General features: G+C 43.7%; 1 protein-coding gene and 1 long non-coding RNA gene across 6 annotated transcripts in view; both read left to right on the top strand.

Annotated features, from left to right (window-relative positions):
- slc6a9 (solute carrier family 6 member 9) overlaps positions 1-16,695 on the top strand; it is a 104,642-nt gene that overhangs the window by 50,751 nt on the left and 37,196 nt on the right. The gene's annotated exons all lie outside the window — the stretch shown is intronic.
- LOC130198652 (uncharacterized) lies at positions 7,660-12,607 on the top strand. 4 transcript variants are annotated; one of them, XR_008832663.1, is made up of 8 exons: positions 7,662-8,258; positions 9,016-9,079; positions 9,230-10,040; positions 10,276-10,423; positions 10,967-11,099; positions 11,285-11,459; positions 11,568-11,689; positions 12,166-12,607. It is a non-coding gene; the product is annotated as an uncharacterized LOC130198652 (long non-coding RNA). The 4 variants fall into 4 exon arrangements; XR_008832662.1 differs by having other exon boundaries at positions 7,660-8,258; positions 9,016-10,040; XR_008832661.1 differs by having other exon boundaries at positions 7,662-9,079; positions 10,964-11,099.

The following is a 16,695-nucleotide window of genomic DNA, read 5'->3' as shown; positions in this document are numbered from 1 at the left end:
TAATAGGCCTCACACATTCAACCTGTTAAACATAATTGAACTATGTTGTGTGAAAACTGAGAAATATTATTAATTTTTTTAAACCTGTGGTATTTCTATTAATTTAATTCCAAAATGAACACAGCTTTGAGCTTGTGCTCCAGACGTTGGTTTGAGCTTTGAGTTTTGAAGCCGTGGGTTCTGTGACATGAGTTTTCTTTAAATGAAGCACTTGTGGAATAGTTGTCATGTCTCCGTTATTAATGTCTCCGTTATTAATGTCTCCGTTATCACCCGACACAAATTGCTTTTCTTCAGTCGTGCGTGCGAGCTGCTTCTCTACTGAGGAACCGCCACATCTCAGCAGGATGTGGAAACCTGTGTGATTCAATTATAAAACATATGTTTCATGATCTTAATCACTGTTGGAAAATAATACCATCTGAAACTGATGTCACACAGAGCTGAGACGTTATAACGGAGCGGTCGTGTAAGCCTCACACCGTTACAATTCTGAACATGTGTGTTCTGTGCCTTGAACATTTAAAATAAACTGTCCCTTTAAGCTGCTGTGCGATTTTGTCCCTTTTTTAATTACCAGGTTTTTGTAAAAAAAAGTTGTTATTTTTAACAGGAACGAGAGTGTTTTTGGTTGATTTTGATTTGGTCATTGGACTCGCAAATAATGATAATAGCAATAATTCTAATAATTATAAATCTCACTTTAAGTGATTGTAGTCCTTTTTTTAGGTACAAAAATTATTTGACTGACGTTCTCCCATTTAAAAAAAAAAGAAAAAAGAAAAGAATGCCCAGTTGTGATCAAAGCCGTGGTCCTGGTCATTTCCTCCGTAATCACATGGGTCACATCCTTCCTCTCAGCGGTCGAGCGGCCTCACGGTGTCTGAGACGGTGCATTCAAGGCACGCTCCACCAGTAATCGCAGTAATAAGGAGTTCAGATGGATCTGGTAATTGCTAAGTGAGTGCCGATGATTTCCCTTTGACGTCCTCTTAACTAAAAAGAAAAGATTCGATCAGATACAATTTCCATTTCCAGACAGGTCATCGCTTTGACTTCATGCGGTTTCATAATCACATTATTTTCTTATGATGAGTGAGTTGTACTGCGCTGCCATTCGGCTGGACGGCAAAGCTTTTTCTTCTTATTTTTGAATCTCGTCAAATGCCACTTGTTTGAAATAGCCATAACTCAAAGAAAACTAATGACCTGAACGGACCCAAATTATAGCTTTTCATAGAAGCATATTGTGTGGCTCACACGGTGCTAATGTTGTTGTGTTGAAACGCACACATTGTCCCGCTGCAGAGGATTCTTCCAGAGCGCCTACCTTTTGACTCCTTGTGACTCCTGTGAGAAAGCTGGGGGAGATATTTAGCCGGTATGCTCTGCAGGCTGTCATAGTTTGTGCTGCAAGCTTAGCGGGTGATGTTTGCTTAAAATAACCCGCGGTCGTTTCATTCGGGAAACTTACTGAAATGGAATCGACTGAAACGTCTGTGGATGTCATATATAATGTGAGGGCAGCAGCTAATATGCAGTTCAGTACATTACACCTAGCGTAGGAAGCCAGCAGGGGCCCACACACACACACACACACACACACGGGCAGGTGTTGCAGTTTATGGAGCGGAAGTGCAAAGTAGCAGTGTTTACTCACTGCACCGAGGCTCAGCAAGCCTGGGAAGAGACACATGTGGAAAAGAGAGACAGGAATAGATATAGAGAGCGCATGTGAGTGTGTGTGTGTGTGTGTGTGTGAGTGTGAGTGTGTGTGTGTGCGGGCCCCTTGTCCATCTCCCTATGGTGGCTCTAACCTTCGGTCTCCCTCTGACTTCACTAAGTTAAGCTTCCGGGCTCACAGCTGCACAACACGCGGCCGGCTGCAGCCGGGACTGATCAAGAAGAAGAATGACCGAGGGACGATGGGCGGCTGGAGAGGGGGTCGGAGAGACGACCAACGGGAACGGCTGAGAGGACGGAAGAGAGCGGGAAAGAGCCATCGGTAGCGTCGGCAGTCCGGGTTGTGAAGTAGGAGAGGCTGCTGAAGTTGTATCCATCAGTTTGAATCATTTCTTTGTTTTAATAAATTGTGCACTACAATACCCGGAAGGCCGTACCGCAGTTGCTATGGAGATGAAGTCTTCCAGAGGAGCACATCTGAGCTGTATAATACATTCAGAACTTGTTGCTGCTGCTCACCCTCACATGGGTTTTTACAGATCAATCGAAAACTGGAACAAAATGTGAACGCGGACCAATTTGAGCTCCTCGAATTAATAGCTCGACATTTTGGGGAGACTCACACTGAGTTGACTTTCTTAGAGAGAGTTAGAGGAGAAGATGAGTAACACTCCCATATCTGTCTGTTCAGGATAAGGCCACAGCCAAGAGTCGGTTAGGGTAGCTTAGCCGACCTCTAAAGCTCCGTAGATGAAGCTATCTAAATGTCTATTTCATAACGATGGCTCACAAACGTGCTTCTTTTGAAACACAAACAGGTAGATAAGAGCAGGTGTGCGAAGCTGCATCAAGAGGTAGTGACAGTCCATTTAGCCTTGTTTATAGTATAAGATAAGAAGATATTGCAGTGGGAATGAAAGAGTTTGTGCCAGTGGTACTCTGGAGCCACATCCTGGTGGGAGTAGATGATTGGTAATTGATTCATGAATTTAAAAAAAGAAGCTTTCTCAGCTTCCAGTTCTCCGTATCCCTGGAAATGTCCATCTATTCTGTGTGGCACATAGGATTATGACTTTTCTCATCAAAGAATATTTTCTAATTTAGCGGCTCATCTTTTACGCCGACGACTCGACCAACAGTGTTCATGTCACCGTTAGCCTTTGAAGGGCTCCAACTGCCAATAAACGTACATTGTATTTTGACTTCCATAACCTTAGACACACAGAATACCTCGCCAGTAATACGTGGCAGAATCACGCCAGTGGATCGATGTCTCCAGTAGAAGCAAACCCACACAACTGCCCCTCTTAGGCACACACACACACACACACACACACACACACACTTACTGCAAATATTGTGTTGTTTTTTATTTTTTTAATAAATGTGTACTTGTTTTGCTTGCATTCCTGCTGAGCATTGCCACTTTCATTTCACTGCACACCCTGTGTGTGTATGTGACAAATAAAACATCTTGAATCTTGAATCTTGAACCTTGAAACTTCTCTCCTGCCTTCGAAATAACAAGAAGCCGAAGGCGTCGAGTGAAATAAGAACCCGCGGAGGCATTCCCCTCAGAATGTGCTCCTCGCCATGAGGGCGCTGAACAGACGACGGCGATCTTCTTCTGGGGTTGAGAGGGTCCGACCTTCGGTGGCTCAGCACTGACTTTAGTTGCGGGTCACGAAACGAAAGGCTCTCGTGGTCTTCCCCTTTTTAACCGGTTCGTTGTCATCCAATTCTCGCTGGAGAGGGATTAAAAAAAAAAATTCGTCAAACAGTTGTGAAACTTGACAAAACACAGGTTAGCGGTTCATGACGCGAACCCCCATACGCAGCTCATCATGACCTCTCCGAGGCTAAAGGTCAGAGGATCTGATTGGATTGTGTTTACATGCTTCATGTGATAGGGGTGACATTTAGACCCAACATGTAAGTATGTACACGCCTACATCAACTCTACGAACATGCGATCAGGAATAAAGGGTTGTGAGGACCATACTTATATGGGGAGGTGACTCAGCGGTTACTAGCCCAGCCAGAGTTTCCCTCCTCAGGCAAAAACACCCTCTTGAAGAATGTTGAGGTCATCGCAAGGGTGAACTTCCACAAGCCTTCAGTGGCAGAGGGCAGCATTTTACGACCTGAAGCCTTTGACCATTTGGATCGGCCTTGACGTGGATAGAGGTTTCGCTCCCGGAGGAGCAGGCCTGTATCTCCTCGCTACAGGCCAAAAACAACACCAATAAGTCAGCCGTAGAAAGAAACCAACAGCTAGGTTGGATGTTTACCAATCGGGTTGATTTACGTTGGAGATGGCTCCATTTCAAGTGTTTTGTGTTGACTTTGCAGCTCAGTGACACCGCTGCCACCTTACAGGTGCTCGTTGATGGAATTAGATCGAGGATTGGGAGGGATTCGTTCAATTATTTACACGTTTGCTGAACTTGGAAGTGGAGAGTCTCTTTGAAAATGTTTGTCTGATTTAGTTTTCCGGCTTCCTGTCGGTGCTTCGGTCCATTCCTATTGGTCTGTGTTGGTTATCCGGAGACACGTTGTCACCGTTATAAGCACCTTTACAGCCGACTGCAAGTTCAGTGAATGAACCAATCGGAGGTGCCCCCCCCCCTTTACTACTGTTCAAACCAATTTGCTCCAAGTAATTGTAAATATTCAACATCAGAGATGAAGAATCCGGTTTGCACTACGAATCGAACCTGTCAAACATTCATCTTCCTTTTCCAAAAAGTTTGAAACGGGGTTAAACTGAGATTATAAAACACCTTTTTTACAAACCAGAATGCAACAGAAGACCTCTGAAAGAGAACATTTGCATGCACATTGGTACCCTAGTTACAATTCACATCCCAGCTGTGATCATATTTGGGATGCGATGTGAACCGGGTTATTCTTCTCTCTGCGAACACGGATCTAACGTCGTCCATATTTCTGATCGTCTGCATCACTTCAGCGTTTGTTATTCATTCGAGCACTTTCTGGAACCAGGGTTTATACGTGTAGACGCAAGTACACTTCCCCAAACGCCACCGGTGTGCATGTACATGACTTGAATATGCGTCGGCGTGGTATCTCCACTGTTGCAGCTTTTCATCATCAAACATTGTTTTTTGAAAGGAGCATTACGTAACGCTCGACCTCGTGTTCCAAGCAAATATGGGGCGGCTCCCCATCACCACGGCAATAAACAAGTGGTGTTACAAGGACGCGCTCATTTCGACAGATATCTCTACAACAATACGCAGTAACGACAACGCTGTGACCTCTTAGCAATCCTTGTTGATGTTTGTTCCTTTGTTTTAATCGTTGAACCTGACGATAGCGCCATCACAACAGTCCGCACGCCTCGCTAGATGAATGAAGCGCCATCGTAAGTTCAGTCAGGAAGACGCTCTTTTCACTCTTGTTCATTCATAAGCAGTCTCTTAAGGTGCGTTCACACCAAAAGCGAAAAGATTTTTCGCGTCGCCCAAAACGTGTGAGTTTACTCGCTCGACCGTTCACCGTGTTCTCGACATAAGCGTCGAGACGCTCCGCGAGGGGCGGGGCTTATCTCCGTGTCTGGTCTCCGTAAAGACCGTTATCATCTCCTTCATCCACCAGAATAACTAACCACTAGTTTGCTTTATATTAGTTGTGGACGTCCCACACACTAAAGCCCTCATGTTTGGGTTCATGACATCACCCGTAGGCTCATTCAGCTCGGTCACTTTCACCGATGAAGTTACTGTTACGTCTGAAAGACTTCCGCTTCCAGCGCTACGAGAGCGGAACTCAAGAGCTGATTGGCCCGAGTTGCGAGATGACCGCCTCAAAGTTGAAATATTTCAACTCGGGGCGAAAATTGTGCCGCTGGAAACGCGTCGCCCACATCGCGTCGCCCCAAACGCCCCAAACGTGCCGCCCGGGAAAATATTGCGTCTATCGCAGCCACACGCGTCTGTACGTTGACTTTTCATGGGATTCAGTCGCGCGAAAAAATAGTTTCGCTTTTGGTGTGAACACACCTTTAGTCTCGCAGCGATTAATTGGGGGCGTGTACGATGAATGAACCAATCGGAGGCGCCGCAGTTCTGTAAGCCAATCACAGCGTTGTTGGCAAACTTTTCAAATAGGTTCTCCTCATGCTCATCTTTCATTATCGGGTTAAAGCAACTCTCTTCTTCTTCACCACCAGTGTCTGGAATACTTAGCACTATTCAAGTATATGCAATACATTATTGTTAAACTCTATAAGCAAGTCTCTCCTGAGTGCAATAGATACCACGCCGTGCTCTAACCAGCACACGTCTGCAAAGAATTGGGAGTTTAAGCAAAAGTCTGAGACGAGTTGAGGCTTTTTCCCCAGCTTCGTCGTGGAAGTGTAGGAGGCGAGAGCCACGAGGAGAAAAGAGCTGACGATGCAGCTCGTTGAGGCAGCGTGATCACCGCGGTGTCGTTTCTACAACATGGGTGCTCTCCGTTGGACAGCGCGTCGTCTTGATTTATCGCCTTCACAGCCTTCACACAGCAGCGCCAAAAGTTCTCGATTTATTTTGCTGCTCCTGCGAGAAGGTTGGAAGAAAAATGTATAATATGATAATAGATGGAGAACTCGAATAGTTTCCCTTTTTTTATTTTTACGCCATGACAGAAAAATGTCCAACGCAGCTGCCTAATTACCTCCAAGGTGACAATCCAAAATATATTCAGGTATTTGTATTTATATATAGGGGTTTCTAAGAAATCCGAGTAAATTCTCACATTTCCGCAGAAGTTGTTGTGCTTGATAAAAGAGTTGAACGATGTCAAATCGATCGGATCATCCTAAGTAATCCGTCGCTCATTTGTTTGTGTTGATTAATCCAATAATCGACCAATCATCTCAACACAATAAACAAAAACAAGCCGCGAAACGCTTAAAAAAAGAAAAGAAAAGTTGAGCAGCTGATATCGTGGTAGCCACGTCCCACTCGGCTCCCTCCCGGCCTCATTAGATGCCAGGGGCATGCGCACTGCGTGTGTGTGTGTGTGTGTGTCTCTACATGTGTGTGTGTGTGTGGGGGGGTGAGAGCGATGCAGGTGAACAGCTTGCGAGGGCCAACAGTTCCGCAGGCCAGCCTCGCGCATCACTTGACAGCCATACCCGATGAAGGCCCACGCACAGATGAACTTGTTAAGCAAATGAGTGAACAGGCAAAGGAGGGAGGGGGGTGGAGGGGGGGGTGGCGCCTGTTTGCCTGTCTGTCTGCCTGCCTGCATTCGTCAGCCTCTCTGGTCTCTAACCCCCCCCCCCTCCCTTCTCTGTCTTTCTCTCACACTGCTCTCAGTATGTGCCTCTACTTCTCTCTCTCTCTCTCTCTCTCTCTCTCTCTCTCTCTCTCTCTCTCTCTCTCTCTCTCTCTCTCTCTCTCTCTCGTGTCATCGCATTGTCTTTACGAGATGATTCTCCGACGGGGGCCGCCGCCGTCCCGCGCTCGCAGGACAATGGGCGGCATGAGGGGCCGTCAGAGATAAATGGGCCCTCCGCGTAAGAACCGAAGCCAGAATGACGAGAGCGGATCCGTGTTGTTGTTTCCCTCCACGTGTCTTGCTCGGCACACGCAGATGGGAGCGAGAGAGACGATGACGATCGTGAGGGGAAATCTGTGATCATCTTTCCCAAAATAACGTCCGATCAGCACCACACGTGCACGTGCGTGGGATAATCCATAAAGAAAAGTCTCCATCCCCTGTGGAGCTCCGCCCTCTGCCCTTCTTGCCACCCCTCATCCACACACCCCACTGGGAAGGTATTTGAGGATTCCAGCCCGCTATGGGTCGTGCTATTTAAGTATCACAGAGATAGAGGCTACTGGGACTATTATATCAAGTTCCCCGCCATGGAAGAGGACGCCGCGGGGAGGAGCTGGACGGTGTGGAGGTCGTGCGCTGATGGCCCCGCGCTCACCGCTCACCTGAAGGGTTCTTCCCTTTTTACCTTCGCATTGAAAATGCGGAAGGTAATATTTTGATTGCCGTGTATTTGTATGCGTGCGTGTTATTCGCATAAGTAAAAAAGTATTAAACCGAATCGCATGACATTTGGTGGGATGATTGGTTATTATCCAGGGACCATTTGATTAGATTTTGGGATCGATCGGGTCAAATGTCAAGGTCAAGGTCATGGAAAGGTCAAAATCTGTCTGAATTGCATGAAATTAGGTGGGATGATTGGTTATTATCCGGGGACCATTCGATTAGATTTTGTCAATTTCTATCCAATTGGCATGCAACTAATGCCAAAATGTTCATAATTTAATGCCCATTGTGATATGCGAAGGTTTGCGCTCTACACAGCAAAATTGGTAGTGTTGATTTCCCAGTGTCAAATATTTTGAGTTGATCCGTGTTGATTGTGGTGTTCTTTTAGCACTTACAGTGTTAAAACAGCTCTGGGGGCGGAGTTATTGCGGCGAGTTAAGTGATGCTCTCCTGACCGAGTTACTTGCACATCCGGTTTCAACGCGCTCTTTCTTCTGGAAGTCACGGTGAAGAAAACCCGTGGTCAGGAAGATATTTAGCAGTTATTTCAGAAGGTAAGTACACATTATATTTACTTCTACAGGCTGTTCATCTTCATATGAAATGATGTGTTAACTTCAAGTGTGGTGAGACGTGTTTTATATTTTAGTGAAGCTTGTGACTAATAGCTAACTTAACGTTTGCTAACGTTAGTTGGTTGAAGGGAGGAGAAATAAGCCAGGAAGTGTAACATCAGTCTATGTATGAACCTGTTCAAACCGGCCGAGCATATTTAATTCCAGGCCAATATAATAAATATACTTTTTTTCTTTCAGTAAATTTCTTGAAGAATATTTAACTTAATTATGCCACATTATTTTGCCATCAGAAATTCGACGATCCACCATGACAGGACATAAACGAGAGTTTCCGGTACTTCTGCCTCGAGGGCTAGCTTTACTAACGGGAGTTTCGCGGTACTGCTGTGTCGAGGGCTAACGTTACTAACGGTAGTTTCGCGGTACTGCTGTCTCGCGCGCTAACATTACTAACGGTAGTTTCGCGGTACTGCTGTGTCGAGGGCTAACGTTACTAACGGTAGTTTCGCGGTACAGCTGTGTCGAGGGCTAACGGTAGTTTCGCGGTACTGCTGTGTCGAGGGCTAACGTTACTAACGGTAGTTTCGCGGTACTGCTGTGTCGAGGGCTAACGTTACTAACGGTAGTTTCGCGGTACTGCTGTGTCGAGGGTTAACGTTAGTTTCGCGGAACTGCTGTCTCGCTGTCTTGCATTTCACCGGCGTATGGTTTAATTGGCCGACTTTTATCGCAGGCATATGCTAAACTGCGACAGGGACTAAAGAGGAAAAAGCGAGTGCCTAATTGATACCAAAACGGTAATTACAGACTTCCAACAGCTCAGAGACTAAGGTTCTAACGTTAACTTAGCGATACCCTGTTAACTTTAGCCACTTGTTGGACTTAATACATGTTTAATAACTCCTTGCCTCGAGAAAGTTGAACAGCTATCTTTTTCCACTGTACAGTTTCTGCAAGATATCACCATGCTGCTGAAGGTGAGATACCAGAGTACCAAGAAGTACATCCGATTACAGCTAGGTTTCACCTATTTGAAATTCATCACTGCAGGTGAGTAACATATTATGTAAAAAACAAATTATTGCTGGTTTAACAACAAATACACAATGTTTAAGTGGCATTGTTCATAGGATTGTTATAATCCTAATGGGTTTTTATTATTTTACTTGTACTTGGTGCTGTCCGTCTTATGGCGTGAATAGTCTACTTCTTGCTGCAGGCCTTTTATTTTTTTATTTTGACATTCTAAATACAGCAAACATTGACAATTATGTAGCTTCTACCTCTCATTGTTACTTTGTTTAAATTCCATATCTGGATTATCTTGGTTGCTTGGCTACACATTCAAGTCTTGCCACAACTGGAAAACAGGTCGTCTGCTATTGCAGCTATACACAACAGTAGATAACTGATGGTGTTTTTAGTTTTCAACTTGCTTCTGAAAGTTATTGTTTTTTGTACAGTAATGGCGACAACACAACATTGTAATACTGCTGTTAAGTCAAAGCATGTAATTTCAGATATGTTATATAGATAATATGGTTGATCAGTCATTATGTGCAGTTAAAACCTGTTTTTTATCTTTATGTTGTCATGCTTTTCATCCTGTAGTCAAAACAAATTTGGACTCCATGATGCAGCTGAACTTCACATATTTGATGAAACTGACACTGCAGTGGAGGAAGACATTCTTCTTGAACTGATAAGAGTCCAATCCAGACCTTTGCCTGATCGTGCGTGACAGCATTTCAGATAAAGGTAGGTTTCATTATTAAATCTGCATTTTGAAGCCTTTTATGTCCCTAACTGTCTGACTACAGTGATAAATTTGATGAACAAAGAAATAATATTTACGTAAAAGACAAATCAGCATCTAATTGCCCAAAAAGTTTGTAAATGTGTGTTTGGTTGTAATTTTTTCACATTTCAATCGGGTAACTGGATATATTTTAATTTTAATTTTGTAATAAAAAATAAGATTTTTCTCCTTTAGATCATTCAACACCATCTTCTCTCACGGATACATGACGCTTTCTTCAAGTGACAATGACCTCTCCGGTCAAAGACAAAGGGGGATTTTGAGCTCTGAGGTCATGGACAGGTCTACAAAAAAGGTTTCGGATTCAGAGGCTGCAAAAGAGGTACTTGAAAGCAGTAGATGTCAGTTAACATTTTTACTCACAATATCATCAAGAAAATTGTTTAACTGAATGATGATTCTCACCAATTGGACTATAATTAAATTTAGAATGGTGAGTGCCAGATTGAGAAAGTTACGAAACTTAGTTTAGTGTAAATTAATAATTAACCCAGGGTTTAGCTGTTGTGTAGCTTTGTATTATGTAACTCTTCTTTACATACATATTTATTCAATTAGGTTAATTTACATACATGGAACGGTGCCTTGTCTTTTGTAGTGTAGACTATATTGCTTGTTTTGGCTTCAGCATGCCCCACATATCCTGAAAAGATGTTTCTACGTTACCTGACCAATTTGTTTGTTTGATTAAGACTGAAAATTATTTGGGAGTTTTTCCTGGTCCGATGTGAGGTTTTGGGGCAGGGATGTCAATGTGTACAGATTGTAAAGCACTCCGAGACTAATTTGTAATTTGTGAAATTGGGCTATACAAATAAACTGAATTGAATTATACACTAAATTTTTTTAAATCTTATGTGAGTAGATGGTAGAAAATGCCTTGCTCACCAAACCTGGAGGTGAAGATGTCCTTGAAGAGTACAAGTCAGGAAATTCGCTGAAGCACCGCACCCGTAGACAGCTTGTCAACATATTGGCCATATGACTGAAATGGATGGGTAAGTGTTTCTTCAAAATATTGTAGAATTTATTTCCACGTTTTTTAGACGTCAAAGGACTCGTGAGTTGTGCACATCTTTTATTTAAACTCTAGTCCTTAATTTGGTTGGATGTAAGTAGTTATCAGCACACACACCTTTTGCTTAATCATTATTATTATTTTTGGCATCTGTATGATCAACAGCTGAATCAAGACTTCACACTGCTGTTTGGTGCTGAGACGGCTTCCAAGATGCTCGAGAAGTGGGATACAGCATTCAAGCCCACGGTCATCAAAGAGGCCAAACACCTGACTCCGTCAACTGAGCTGTGCCAACTTCTGACAGCTGCAGAGAACCTTCCAGAAGATGATCATACGGGTAAGCGACATGATATCCTTAATTTATTATCCAAATGGCTGGTGCTATTAACTTTGTGCATTCCAAGTACATATACATGATTTGTTTTGCCTCATTTACTCCTGGTAGACTGAGACAGTGACATGGCTTCTCTGCTGCTGCTTCTCCATCTCTTGCCACCCACAGCTGGACGGAAGAGGATCAAAATAAGTCCCAGTGATGCAGTGGGAAAAATGTTGCATTGTCACAAGGTATGTGTGTCTCATCTGCGTAAATCCCACAAGCCAGTTTTTCAGTTATATTAACTCAATAAAAAAGTGATTTAAGCTTGAAAAATAACAACTAATCTGAACATCTCAATGTTGCAATCTTTACAACAGTTCTTCAACAGCAAAGACTTTTTCGACACAGGAGCAAATCAACATTTATTTTATCTAACAGACTCAACTATGCAGTGAGCAGTTGAAAGCTTGCTAACTCTTCATTTTCCTACACTGCTTTAAAGTGATAATTAGAATTCTTATACACGCTTCACTGAGTGTTCCTTTTTCAAAATAAAGTGGGACTTAATTTGGGAGGAAGACACTTCCAGTGAAGCTCACATTTCATTTTTGCAACACAGGGCCAGATGACTGCTCAAATTGGAGGATCTATTAAACTCATGGAGCAACGAGTACCACTGCATGGCTAATAACTTGAGCTAAGTTTTTCATGTTGTGTTTTTCAGTCATGCTGCAGCATCAGTGAACACCTGCTGGGAAGAGAGGCTAAACAACCGGACCTCCTTGCTGTTGGCCGAAACAAAAACAGAATCGATGCCTTCTCCATCGTTGTGGATAAACGGCTCATCCCCTGCCAAGCTACGAGCTTGTTGGGTGCTTTTGATGAACTATTTAAATCCCACTACGTGTTCAACCTGTCTTACGATGAAACTTTGGTCCCACTCTTCACCTTTGTGCAGACAACAGTCTACAACATCGATATTACAACAACAGATCAGTCTCCAAGAGTACGTGAGTTCTGGGCGAAGGTCTTGCACGTGGTTTAAAAATGAAGTGTTTCATTTGTGGTGTTGTACATGCGGCCTGCCAGGAGTTGATTTTTGTAAATGTGCATGATGGTGCTTTGAAGATATTTTCTGAATAAAATAAAAAGAATTGTATCAATAATTTATTGAAGTTCACTGTTTTTGGGGTGTAAGCATGTAGATATACAATTTTAGTGTTAATAGTAAATTTTTACATAGCATTAAACATGACGAGTGTTAGAAATCAACACTCTTACTGAAAGCAAACAACACAATTTAGTGTTAAAAGTACACTGCAAGTACACTAAGAGTGTTAGAAATCAACAACAATTTAGTGTTAAAAGAACACTGCAATGTGTTATTAAATAACACCAAGAGTGTTAGAAATCAACAACAATTTAGAGTTAAAAATACACTGCAATGTGTCATTAAATAACACCAAGAGTGTTAGAAATCAACAACAATTTAGTGTTAAAAGTACACTTTTGCGTGTCTTTTAACAACACTATAGGTGTTAAATATTAACACTATTAATGAGTTAAAATATTAACACTATGCAAAGTGTAAATTTAACTCGGAGCCGGGGTGGATTATATAAACACCAGCAAAGTGTTGATTTTAACACTATGCGAGTTAAATCCACACTTTCGATTTTGCTGTGTACCGAGTGCCCGTTCTGGTTTTTCCCTGTGAAAGGGTTTTTTCAATTTTTTGGGAGTTTCTCCTGATCCGATGAGAGGTCAAAGGTCAGGGATGTCTATGTGTACTGATTGTTAAGACTTCTCAGGCAAATTTGTAACTTGTGAGATTGGGCTATACAAAATACACTGAATTGAATTGAATTGAAATTGTAACCGTCGACCAAGTGAAACCCCAAAGTGGCCTTATTTACATCCGATGCAGCCACTTCTCATTCCTAGAGAACGGAGAGAGATCTTGAAATCGAACATCGGCGACACAGAGATTCGTGATGATACGCAGCGTGTTCATCTGCTCGATCTTCTCTGGCGTTGTTTACAAACTGTCCGTCCAAAACATCGAGAAACATATTTGCAAACTGGATAAGACGACCACGCGTTTATGCATGTCTGATCTCCAGAGCGTTGCGTGGGTAATGAAATCTCAACGCGTCATGAGGGGGGGGGGGGGGCATTTGCATCTGTTGGTAGAGCGGTCCACTTGTGATCAGCAGGAACGGCCCCAGCTGCAGAGGAGGGATGGGTTGGTTGCCTTGGCTACACACTTTCAGAGCGTTGTCCCAGATGTTTGAAATGAGCTGACGGCATTTTATTCACCACCGATGATGACACTCGTGTCTATAATGCGATATGATGCAATAAAGCCGTGTAACCATTTACACGGCTTTATTGCATCCTGCATTCTGATTACATTCTGATTGCTCAATTACATGCATTCTCCGGTCAGTTAATTCTTCATATAAATAATAGACTGTCGCTGAGGACAACTTGTAACGCGTGAAAAATCATCATCCCAGTCCTATTTGAATCAATAAAAGCATTCTTAATTCACTATTTTGTGTCGAATGGTTGGCCTCGTTGGCAGTTAGCCGTGTTAACTGGCACAATGTACATGGAGGTTACTCATTACCACGACACGGGGAGCCTCAACAGGATGAACAGGACTCAAGTAACACTTTATTTTACAGGTTTCGCAAATAAAGTTCTTGTTGTTATATAATAATATCATTTACCAAACATCGACCTCTGAGAATAACTTATCTAGGATTACTGAAAGATTATATTACTGCAATGTAATCCACTGTCTGTATTATTAAATATCTTAATGCAGTATAGAATGCTTCCTAATGCGTTGATGTGGTTAAGCGTTATGGATATGTGTGTGACACACACTGATACGAGCAGATCAGATTTCACTGCATCGCGTCAGCGGAGAGTTTTAAAGTGTTTCTCGGTGTGAACTGGAGCATTCTCAATGTATGGAGTGATGTAACTATTCAGTGACCCCGAGCTTCTGGGCGGCCTTCTATCCCACCCTTCATCTGACGGGGCTCGACTTTCTCTCCTCCTCCTCCTCCTCCTCCTGACACCCCATCCATTGGTTTCAATTAATCAGCCGTGGAGGGCGATTTATTCAGTGGCTGCCCAATGGGATCCTTTGGTATGCGGTAGCAAGTTGAGAAGCCACGGTCCACACGGTCTTTAGGCCCATTACTCTCACCTCACAGCCCGCTCATAAAGAGAGCTTTGAGACGCCGGGTTTTCAGGCGGGATCCGGTCGGCTTTTTGTCCCATAGTCGCCGAGTGGATTCAGACAGACATGTTTACCAAACTCTGCGTGGGTGGAGCGAGGGAGATTACGTGTGCCACTTTGAATAACCCGCTTATTGGCTGGAGAAGAAAAAAACGTGAGCGGCCTCACGTGTGTGAGCGGCTTGATTTCTAGAGTTTGGTCAAAAGAAGAGTGAGCCAAAACCACAATGGAGGACACGGCGTCTGGCGTGAATCCCCAGGGCGCTCACGCCTCGACGAGGTGCTTCTCGTGCGAAGGGGAGCGTTGCAGCGTCCAGCCTGGATGTCACAACTCCGGTAAAGTTGTTTTCCACAATCTGGTATCAAAGAGAGACGGATAGAAGCCGCCTCCAAACCTTTCCATGGTGTTCCTGTTCTCTCATCTGCTCTGTAAAATGCACCTTTGCACTCTCTTGAAGAGCAGACAAGACACTCAGTGCGTTTTCATGATGGTATAATTCAAATCTTGCTTTAGTCGGACTATGCTATCTTTTGGGGGATCTGCTGTTATCCCAATATACATGGCATTGAGTAATTCGAATCATTGGCCGAAAGCATGTCATATCCGATACGATAGGTGGCGCTGTTTTCATTACAACTAGTGGTGATACAGCCATTTCCGCTTGACCTCTTCACCACCACCAACAACAACAACCAACAACAACAACATCAACATTTCGAGAAAGATGGCGAACAGAGAGCAAGGCGAAGCTACATCCCTCTACTATTCTTGCATGATGTTAATAGTGACATTATCGTCTCTTTTGACTCTTTCGACTTCCGGGTCACGACATGGGAGGGAGGGAGGGAGGAGGGCGGCGGGATCTCAAGCAAAGACGCAAAGTCCAGTTCCTAATCCAATTCACCGTTACATGCCGCGATAGTCGAATTATCAACCGGATCGGATCGAGTTATCCAGGGGTGTTAATCGGATCGTAGTCGGGCCGCACATAGTCGAACAAAGGTGTTTACATGAAACGGATAATTCGATTTCAGTCCGACTAAGCCAGTTATTCGAATGCATGTAAACACGGTCACTGTTGTAGGAAGCTCCAACATACTGGACACATTTAACTTTCAGACTGCATCGACTTCTTTGTTGTTGTTGTTGTTGTTTTTCCTCTGAGCATTGACTTCCACCTGATCCTGACATGTTGGAGGCAGCTCGTCTCCGCGCACACACTCGTACTCTTTGCTGTTCATTGTCAAGAGGCCCCACTCGTCTGTATCCAGAGCAGAGTGCATGTCCTTTTATCCTTTTTACCTCTGGCAGAGCTCTACAATAGCACCTCAAATAAAGTGCATTGGGAGCGAGTCGAGATCAGATCGCTGGAGCTGCGTTTGGAGCATTTAAGGTTGACTCTGTGTGGATAGTTTAGCTAACGGAGGTCCTGATGATCAGATCGATGACGGCGTGCGATCATTCTGGAGCGAGGCCGACGCGTACAGCGAGTCTCGACCCTTCTGTTCGAGCCTCTGAGCACTCCCCGCACTTTTTCCCCCCTCTCGTTTCACTCGCCGTCCGTCTCCGTCCCGGTTCATCAACGTTTGCCTCGTTCATATCGCCAAAAAACCGGTTTGTGCCACTGAGATAACACATTGAGGCTCCAGGCGCCCCTTTTTTCAACTGTGACCCGTTTGGGTCAGGTGTGCTCCTTCTCCTCCTCTCACACAAAGCAACGCAGAATTATTAATTTTATTCCGGGCTTATTTAGCAAATGGCATATAGCAGCAGGTGAAACTCCCAGCAGCACATGATAGTTTTGTATGTATTGTTTATCTATCGGAAATGTATAAACAAAAAACACAAGTTTTTCTTTGTGCAGATTGATAACTTCCAGAGATTATTGACCGTAACCAGCGTCCAAATAACATTGCGCCATATATTAACATCCATTTAAATGCAGAAGAGATTTTACTCTATGATCGTCTGTATTATTTAAGTTAAATACAGGCAAAT

The sequence above is a fragment of the Pseudoliparis swirei genome, chromosome 8, assembly GCF_029220125.1.
Source record: "Pseudoliparis swirei isolate HS2019 ecotype Mariana Trench chromosome 8, NWPU_hadal_v1, whole genome shotgun sequence".
NCBI lineage: Eukaryota > Metazoa > Chordata > Actinopteri > Perciformes > Liparidae > Pseudoliparis > Pseudoliparis swirei.
This window is presented reverse-complemented; position numbering and strand designations above follow the sequence as displayed.